The following is a 9829-nucleotide window of genomic DNA, read 5'->3' as shown; positions in this document are numbered from 1 at the left end:
CATCTTGTTTAAGTCTTCTTCTAATGAAATTCTGATCGCACGTACTCCGGGCTCATTTTCGACAAAAATCCTTTCGTCAGGCAACCAGACAAATTTGTACCTGAGCTCACTGGCCTTAGTCTTTGCCATGTAAAGAAGTTCCTTGTTTAAGGCGGTCAGGTTATCAAAAATCTGAATGACATCGTTTCTTCTCCTTAGATTAGAGGTATACAGCTTCGCTGTAATAAGCGGGGGTTTTCCCTGACGTGGCGGGAATCTGTGCATGCGCTCAACGTCAGTGGGACATGGAAGGCAGATCGAGCTTCTTCGCGAGGTCATTTACTTTTGGCAGGACATATATTTCAATGGCAGGCACGCCACGGATTTCTAGGTTTAGGTGGCAACTGTATTGCTTGAGGTCATTTAGGTCCTGGTTTAACCTGATAATTTCTTTTTTGTCGGGATTGCTTTCAACAATGTCTGCTCTTTTGCGAAGGCTTTCAGTCTCCTTGCTGTCTCTTTCATTGATTTCTAGAAGCTTGTCATGCGTATCCAACCTTTAAGACCATACCAGCGAGCCTATTCTTTATGTCTGTCAGTTATCTGCTCAGGGTTTCGGACAAAACTTACTGATCAGTGTTGTGGCTGTTACAGGCTGGAGGCACGCGGAAGGTCTGACATTTTTATATTTTTCGAAGCTTCTCGGCTTTTCTTTTTTTAGACACGTTCACTTATTCCAATGGATTCTCCAACGTAATAATATTCATGACATTCAGCACACGTAATAAAATTTTTGCCTTCAGAGAAACATTGATTACAAGTCTTACAAGTCATAACAGTCGTCATTTTCAAGAACTGTAGACACTGTAAAGGGCAGCAGTAGCAGCAGGATCGGCGGTAATACGGCAGTAGTGCCGTTTATAGCAAACGCTGGAATGACAAACCAGTCTGCGCATAGGCAAAAAGACCATCAGGCGATCTACGTAGAACTGCCCACCGCCACTGCTGCCCGAAGTGTGCGCACTGCTACCTCTGTTAGCGCGCAGTAAACGCTTACTAAGCCTTACACGTAATTAAGTTTATCGACCACAGATACAGTAAAGTATATTTTAGAGTGTATCTTATTGTAAAGCCAAAAATTCACTTGCCACTGAGTTGCATGCGTCTGTTAAGCCGTTTCTTAGTGACGTACTGAGATTTTATTCGTCTCGGCAATTTTCTTTTATTGCGAGGACTTCACGTGTTGTCCTTTTATTTGTTCGTGCGATTCATGTCACGTACTGCATCATAGTCATTGGGCAGGCAAACGGGAAAGTGCGGCAGAGTTTAAAGCACTACCTCTTTACGAGACATTAAGGTCATTCTACCAAAAGCTATATTTTCGTTTCATTAGACCTACTTATGCCCAAGTAAACAATAGCACAACGCGTAGCCAGCGCTATCGGCGAGGACGCAATGTAATAAAATTATAACGGCCGCTCTTGTTAGGAGCTGTTACAACGACTGAGACGCAACCGTAAGGCTGATTCAAACACGCAGTAACACTGGTGACACGGCGAAGGCAAAATATCACTGCTACGATAACACACACACACACACACACACACACACACACACACACACACACACACACACACACACACACACACACACACACACACACAAATATATATATATATATATATATATATATATATATATATATATATATATATATATATATATATATATATATATATATATATATATATAAAGAAAGGCACAGGGGTCGGTCTGAGCTAACAAGCCCTTGCCTGCTACTTTGCACAGGAGAAAAAAGGAAAGGGGAAAAATAAAAATACGCAGGACTATGTGATGCACATAATTACCCCTGGAAGTTGCACGGAAGTTCTTTTTCAGCGTATAAAGAATAAAAACAAATCAATAAGCACAGAGAGAAAGTAGTTTAAAAGCGCAGTAACTAAGTTTATACGTGAAAAGAGAAATTAATGACGCCTAAGTAGCCCGGATATATCGATGGTCAACTGCCCAGGTCTCGGGCGTTGCAACGATCCTGCGAAGCATATTTTGTGCTTAACTTTAAAGCAGAAGGAGAAGTACACAACGTAATGACAGGAGGAAAAAGCACTACCGCGTCTTCCCCATTCGCTTTTTTCATTGTCTCCTTTTACGTATAAACTAAATCTGTGCACGAAAATCAATAGAACAGAACAGAAGAGGAAAGCAAGAAGAAGAAAAGAGAGTAAGGTGTACAGGAAGAGAGGCTGGATGCAGGTTTCATTTGGCTGCACTGCGCCGATATGTAGATACAAGGAAGTGTAAAAACACTCAACAAAGGTTCGTGACCCCGAATACAAAGATATGAGTATGGAAAATGCCGATAAACTTGCAGCAGCTTAATACCTACGTCAGCGCTTAGATATTAAAGCTCCGCGGTCCAAGAGATAAAAAAAAATTCCACTAGGCTTCTGGAGAGATTTCTCGAAGACTAAAGCTATGTGGCTGTGCACATTTGTGAGGCAGCATTTAGCTATGAACTAGCCCAAGTGAAGAAAGAAACTAGGTCAGAACTTGGCACAGTTAGCTCTTTAAGTATGCGATAGGATACGTAGCGTGTGATGCCTCGACAGCTACGCGCGCGAGCATCACGGGCGACCTTACACACTCTCATTTATCAAAATGACGTTTTTATACCTCGTATCTCTTACAAACTCCTTATTTCGTGCAAACTGTGACGCGCTCGCGCACGCTCAACAAATCCCGTGTTTTATGTTGGATAGTTCTAAAGTGGGTGAAGTCCGCCTGTAATGCTATAAAGAAATGCCTGACCGATGGTGCGATCTAACCCTCTGTCTCGCAGCACAGCAGCCTAATACTCGAACCATAAGGCCACGGTCATACACATTCTTCTCGCGGGCCAAAGTCGCTCTTTTAAACGTCTGGCGCACACCACAAGCCAGTCTTTCGCAATTTTCTCTCGTGACAGCTAACGCATATAGACGTCGTGTTAGACTGCGCTGTCCTCGTTGTCGGCCCATATGTTTTCGTCAGATGAACGTGGTACTTCCAAAATGGGTGAAGACTGTCTATAGTGCTATCGTATTAAAATGGCGATCACCACTTTCACGCTAGACATATAAAGAATGAGAAACTGACAAAAACAGATCGTAGGGCGACCTGAAATATTTGTTACTGGCCAAAAACCTAACGAGTGTTAGTACGGGGCTTGATGGCTTTCCAGTTAGTCCCAGTTCCATTTTACAGTAATAAGATGCAATCTCTGGCTTGCGCGTTTTTAGGTGATGAGTGTCAGCGTTAATAAGGATAAGCAGCAGCTGTGAAGAGCTATTAGTGTGAGAGAATAATGGATGATCAAACGCTACATGACCGCCAGAATCACTAGACATCAGCGTTAGGGCACACTACTGCTGCTCTTCTGCTGCTAATGTAAGTATGTAAATTCTTATAGAATGTAGTTTGCCAAACTAACTAGCACAAATGAAGTAACTTGGGAAGCACCTAATTGCAGTTAATGAGGTTGCTGTCACTACAAAGGCGCATTATAATGCGGACGGCCTCTCTGTTACGAATAATTGATGTGTGTTTTTACCGTGGTGTGCAATATTCGGTGCAAGGGCCTTTTTACATTCTATCTAGTCTCGCACTTACACTGATCAAGCATCTCACTAGCGCTATAGTTTCATCTCAATTTAATATTTATACTAGAATGATTCTTTTATTTTGCTAGTGAATGGCATATAACGGTTATCGATTGGGAAGAGACACACAGTGCGTAACAACAACCGCAAACAGATTCCATCCTGGTCGCGTCAAATTACATTATTTCTGCGAAAAAAGGCATGCTATATAAAGGCGCTTTACAGCTTCGAGGAAAGGAGGAAGAGGAAATAAAGAGAGAAGGCAGGGATGCTAACCAGAAATGGGTCTGGTGGGCTACCCTATACTCTGGGGGACGGGAAAGAGGGGCTAGAAAGATGAGGTAGAGAGAGGGAGGGGAGGGGGAGCAAAGCCGCGGTGAGCTCGCGCACGCACGCGGAGGGCCTGAGCGAGTCAAAGGGGTCCACATGGGCCAGTCGCCTCAAGAAAGACAAAAGTGCCTTCGCAGCCTTGTGGGCCGGCGAGCGACGGGGATGGTCTTGAAGTAGCACCTGCACAGATAGCGGCCGATCCTACAGGAAAGCGGAACAATTTTACTTGGGCGCTGGGGTGTCCGCCCCTCACTCTGCAACACGTGTCGAATCCATACTTGCCCTCGGTCGCAGGGGAACTTCTACATTAACCTCAAATTACCTTAAAGGACTAACGTCACCGTGCTTACGTATGAAGGTAGCACCATTCCTCGAATATCACTGCAGAATAATATCGTAGCAACTGCTGCGCCAATAAGGCTTGGAATATTTAAACTCGAAATCGAAAAAAAGGCGTGGGAAGCACGTGCATCGCCTCAGTTAACTGCGGAGATTAACAGCGCTGGTTCTATTCCTCTGGAGATTACATTGCTAGCTGTAAATAAAAACAAAGAAAGTTCTCAAAGTTTGCATTGATAATGGGAACTCAATATATCCCTATTAAAGAAAAAAAAAACATTGTGCCGAATTTTCTCTGTTTCATATCAACGTTGAAAACACATTTAACAGCCGCGTTAGCTTGACCTGTTATTCCGGCAGTTTTACCATCATACTGAGATCCAGGGAAACGACGGGGAATGCGGGAGATGGAAATCATCATCATGCTGAGAGGCAGTCAAGGAGTTGCTGTTGCCTGTACGTGTGACAAACTCCCTTTCCCGCCATATTTCACTATTCTATCCTTCTACTTTCAGATGTTTGAAACAAAAGGTCGGCACCATATCCCATCCAATGGTCTTAATAGAGACGTTTTTTTTTCTCGCTCTCTAGCTCTCTCTAAGGAAACAAGGGTTAACCAAAATAAAGCGCAAATGTTGCTGCAACTATAAAGCGACTGTTCTCGAGGGAAGGTTTAGAAAGAGACGAGCCTGTTCATAAAGTGCATCGTTGTTTGCGAAAATTCTGCCGTAGGGGGAGACGATATCTTCCCAGCACAGACACTCGCAGCACTAATACTTCTGCGGCACGTTAGGTTAGGAGATACGTCGAGCGTACCGGAATCTTGGAAAAACGCTAACATAATCCTAATCCATAAGAAAGGGGACGCCAAAGACTTGAAAAATTATAGACCGATAAGCTTGCTGTCTGTTGCCAACAAAGTATTTACTAAGGTAATCGCAAATAGAATCAGGAACGCCTTAGACTGCTGTCAACCAAAGGACCAGGCAGGATTCCGTAAAGGCTACTCAACAATAGACCATATTCACACTATCAATCAGGTTATAGAGAAATGTGCGGAATATAACCAACCCTTATATATAGCTTTCATTGATTACGAGAAAGCATTTGATTCTGTCCAAACCTCAGCAGGCATGCAGGCATTACGGAATCAGGGTGTAGACGAGCCGTATGTAAAAATACTGACAGATATCTATAGCGGCTCCACAGCCACCGTAGTCCTCCATAAAGAAAGCAACAAGATCCCAATACAGAAAGGCGTCAGGCAGGGAGATACGATCTCTCCAATGCTATTCACAGCGTGTTTACAGGAGGTATTCAGAGACCTGGATTGGGAAGAAATGGGGATAAAAGTTAATGGAGAATACCTTAGTAACTTGCGATTCGCTGATGATATTGCCTTGCTTAGTAAATCAGGGGACCAACTGCAATGCATGCTCACTGACCTCGAGAGGCAAAGCAGAAGAGTGGGTCTAAAAATTATACTGCAGAAAACTAAAGTAATGTTTAACAGTCTCGGAAGAGAACAGCAATTTACAATAGGCATCGAGGCAGTGGAAGTCGTAAGGGAATACATCTACTTAGGGCAGGTAGTGACTGCGGATCCGGATCATGAGACGGAAATAATCAGAAGAATAAGAATGGGCTGGGGTGCGTTTGGCAGGCATTCTCAGATCATGAACAGCAGGTTGCCATTATCCCTCAAGAGAAAAGTGTATAATAGCTGTGTCTTACCAGTACTCACCTACGGGGCAGAAACCTGGAGGCTTACGAAAATGGTTCTACTCAAATTGAGGACGACGCAACGAGCTATGGAAAGAAGAATGATGGGTGTAACGTTAAGGGATAAGAAAAGAGCAGGTTGGGTGAGGGAACAAACGCGAGTTAATGACATCTTAGTTGAAATCAAGAAAAAGAAATGGGCATGGGCAGGACACGTAATGAGGAGGGAAGATAACCGATGGTCATTAAGGGTTACGGACTGGATCCCAAGGGAAGGGAAGCGTAGCAGGGGGCGGCAGAAAGTTAGGTGGCCGGATGAGATTAAGAAGTTTGCAGGGACGGCATGGCCACAATTAATACATGACCGGGGTAGTTGGAGAAATATGGGAGAGGCCTTTGCCCTGCAGTGGGCGTAACCAGGCTGATGATGATGACGTTAGGTTAACGAGAGGTTTGCGAGATGCCGACGAGTACGCTGCGGATCTCGCGGCGGCGGCTCGCCGGCGCGATGGTAATGCGGCAACGGTAAAACGTATACACGTCAAGCAGAAATTATCGAACGCGATTGGGGAAACGCGCGTGAACGACTATACAGGGGCAGAACAGAGCCACACTATAGGCGTGACCTCCCGCGAGGCCCGACGGGAAGCATGCACGCGGCGTCGCGTTGTTGTACTGCGCGTGTCTCCCAACGCGATCGCGGAACACCGGCTTTGGCGCGACACGTGGCCCGGTCGCCTCAAGTGCGGGGTTCGAGCACGCGTGAGCCACCGCACACGCAGTGCCACCGAAGCGTGCTGAACTTCAAACGCTGGCTTCGAATGTGGCACCGGTTTCGCCCGCGTCATGTTCGAACGAAAGTGTTTTCACGGCGCGCGTTTCGGCAGCTGCTGCAGGTCTCCATTAAAGAGCGTTGCGCACGCGGTGCCTTGCAACCCATGCGGCGCGAAGGGAGTTCGCTGCGCTGCATGGCGAAGTTGTGCGGCCTTCGCGAACGCGAGCGTGGTTTTCCATCCAGTTCATTGTGCGTTTGAACTTTAGGAGAGGCTTTTCTTTTTTCTTGTTCGTGCGTTTTACTGACGGAGATGACTCGAAGTTTGAAAGCTAAACAATTTGTTTCCCGCGACAATTCATGGAAAGGAGCCTTGGAGCGAGAAGCTACGAATTATAGTTATTCGTTCATCGTGGTGAATAGTACATATCTTCGGTACTTTTGAATCCTTCTCTTTCTAAATAATTATTGCTACTAGAAAAAAACAAAGAACGTTATTCGAGATAAGCCAAATACAAAATAAGCAAAACACGTTGGCTTTCGGCTCACTGAGAAAGAATCACGGAGCCACTTACTAGGTTCGCTCGTTTTCAACGCACAGACAACATGTTTTACTCACGGCATCATTTTCCTGAGATCTGAAAACAAAAAACTAATAAAGAAAAAACGAATTCCAGCGAGCGCGACAAGCAAAATTTGATTGGGAGTTTTCGGCAAGAACGCGGCTTCTGCTCCAATGTAACTGGAGATCAGCGGGGAACAGTCATGCTTCTTACATCTCGCGTCACGCTTCATGTTGCAACAGAGCGACACCACCCGTCCATTCCAAAAATTTTTTTCTGATTTATAGTCATCAGCCACTTTGGTGCAGCAACCCACCTGCGCGCGTTAACATGGTGATGTTGATGTTATCCACGTTATAACGTTGAACAAGAAGATAAGTAAATTAAGCGAGACAGCACGATCGCTTTACTGCGATCCCTTACTATAGCTTCTCTCCCTTCCCCAAATGCAACTTGGCCGACCGGGCATGGCCTTGGCTAATCTACCCGTTTTTCCTTCCCTATTTATCTCTCTCTCCTTCCATCCTGCTTTCGTGCGTAACGTTTAGTGGTCTATGGTAATGTTAACAGACTGAGAGATATATAATTATTTATTGTTGCCTGTTTTCCTAAAAAGAAAAGCAACGTCTATGATATTTGTGAGGTGCGTAGATTAAATCTGTTGTTTTACGCCTTAGCAGGTATAGCATGAAGCTGCCGCAGATGACTTTGCGTTTGCGTTTTTGTTGTATATCGGCATTATCAAACGTAATCGCGTTCTTTTCCTGCTAGGCGTTTACGGAACTGGCGGTGTGTTGCATCGGTACACACCTTTTTTGGTATGGCTGCATTCTGATGGCAAATCGCTTGACACATGTTTTAGAACATTGGTATTACTACAATGTTCAATTTAAAAAATAAATAATAAAATTTCAGGGAAGTCGTTGATCAATGTTACATGTTTATACTAAATGTCAAATTGTATATATATAATAATATCGTTTGAAAGGTAACAGAGGAAAAAAACAAGATTCAGGAGCGTAAGCGCTAAAGAATTAGCAAACTGCTGGCAATTCAGGAGGGTGATATGGAAGGCTAATTATTATTTTTTTGAACTTGTGGAATTATTGGAATTTGTCGGGCTCTACAGTTGCCCCACCGTAGGGTTTGCACTGAAAGCGCGGGAAACATGCGTCATTTTCTATTACTCGAACTCCGGCGCCTCCGTATTATATTACCAATTACACGAATACATAAACTATACACCGCGGTCGAGCTCGTTGTTGCTCGCCAACGATAAGATCCTAACACTGAAACAACACGCGCATAACTCACTTCTCGCTCGCGCGCTCATTTACATAGCGCCTGAGCCTCGTGGCTGAACGCAATAAAAAAGAAAGGAAGGAAAAGAAACGCAAATAGGGAGTTTGCAGCGTTCCTGGCTATTTGCCGCGTGCTCGTTTTCCTGACATCACTCGCCGGCCGCACACAGCGTTCCCTTCCTCTCCACGTATTCGATGCAAATCGTGCGCGAGCTCTGCGTGTCGCTCGTTAGCACTTACATTCATATCGCCTGTATTCCCCGCGACCCCCGCACGCACCTCCCGGTGCCGCGCGAACCTTCTTGCGCACGCCCCCCTCCCCCCCCCCCTCTCTGCGGTTCCCGCTGCGTCTACACAAAGGTTGATCGAATGCGTCCTCGCCGTTATTTTTCCCATAACACTCGGGCGGAATACTGAGGCAATCATCCATGCGCCGGTTCCGGGAGGGGGTGAACTGAGCGCTACCAGAGGAGGTGGGTAGCGCTGAAAGGGGGTGGGGGGGGCAGGCGGACTGTTTGGCGGGGTCGGTTATGGGGGTTGGGGAGGGGGTGTTGAGGGCACTGCGTAAGCAGCATTAGTGAAGATGGAAATGCGAGCTCAATGATGCGGCGTGCGGTGGCACGTCGCTGGCGGCCCCGAAAGGACCCGCGCGAAAATCCGTATGATCGCGCATAGATTTGTTCTCTTTCGCCTCATTAAAATCTCAATAGGGAGAGCGCGCCGCCGCGCGCCTTCGGCGAACTCCGGCTGCGTGATGTGTCCGTGCTCGTGCATACGTAACCGCGAGCTGCTGCAAACACGAAACAGACCGTGTGCGCTGGTGTTTCTTCCGCGTTTTCGTTTTCCTTGGCGCGCGTTTCAATTGCCCGCTTATAGTGCGTTTATAAGTGGCCTCCGAATCCGTAGCGAGCGATTGTTTCTCCGATTTTAACGCGGCATCCTGTCGGGCCATTGTATAAAACGTTTTCCGTAAAGAGCTTAGAAAAACTGAGTTATCGAGATTCCCTAGCCAGGTTTTAAAATAGGTGCATATTAGTGTAAGCTCTGTCTCACTTCACAGTGCTACTTGTTAGAGCCAATGCCCTTCTTATCGAGTTACACTTTTCCGTATCGGGTGCGTGTGTTTCTAGCCTCTTTCGTAGGCTGATCCCGGAGATGGTGCAG

The sequence above is a fragment of the Dermacentor albipictus genome, chromosome 1, assembly GCF_038994185.2.
Source record: "Dermacentor albipictus isolate Rhodes 1998 colony chromosome 1, USDA_Dalb.pri_finalv2, whole genome shotgun sequence".
In the NCBI taxonomy this organism is placed as follows: domain Eukaryota; kingdom Metazoa; phylum Arthropoda; class Arachnida; order Ixodida; family Ixodidae; genus Dermacentor; species Dermacentor albipictus.
This window is presented reverse-complemented; position numbering follows the sequence as displayed.